The sequence below is a fragment of the Etheostoma spectabile genome, unplaced genomic scaffold (genome assembly GCF_008692095.1).
Source record: "Etheostoma spectabile isolate EspeVRDwgs_2016 unplaced genomic scaffold, UIUC_Espe_1.0 scaffold362, whole genome shotgun sequence".
Classification (NCBI taxonomy): Eukaryota; Metazoa; Chordata; class Actinopteri; order Perciformes; family Percidae; genus Etheostoma; species Etheostoma spectabile.
The window spans coordinates 159,126-159,383 of record NW_022605592.1 but is presented as its reverse complement, the minus strand read 5'-3'; the positions used below and the strand labels follow the sequence as shown (position 1 = coordinate 159,383).

The 258-nt window shown below is 34.5% G+C and overlaps 1 protein-coding gene across 2 annotated transcripts in view; it reads right to left on the bottom strand.

The window, feature by feature from the left end:
* The window catches only part of cd2ap (CD2-associated protein), a 90,714-nt gene that overhangs the window by 48,879 nt on the left and 41,577 nt on the right, over positions 1–258 (bottom strand). The gene's annotated exons all lie outside the window — the stretch shown is intronic.

The following is a 258-nucleotide window of genomic DNA, read 5'->3' as shown; positions in this document are numbered from 1 at the left end:
TTGAGACCTTTCTGATTAACCAGAAACAGCTCTGAAGTCACTAGCACTAAACCAACAAGAAGGAGTACTTCTAGCATGTATAGAGCCAACATATTTTAACATGTAAACCAGCAAACTATGTGTTTATTTCAACCACAACTAGAGTTGTGGGGATTGTAAAAGTGGAAAGACGACCCAAAACAGCTTTTCATAATGTTATTTTGTTTCTGTCACATTTGAACGAAGTGTAATTCACAATGCTAAAATTACTGTTTATTT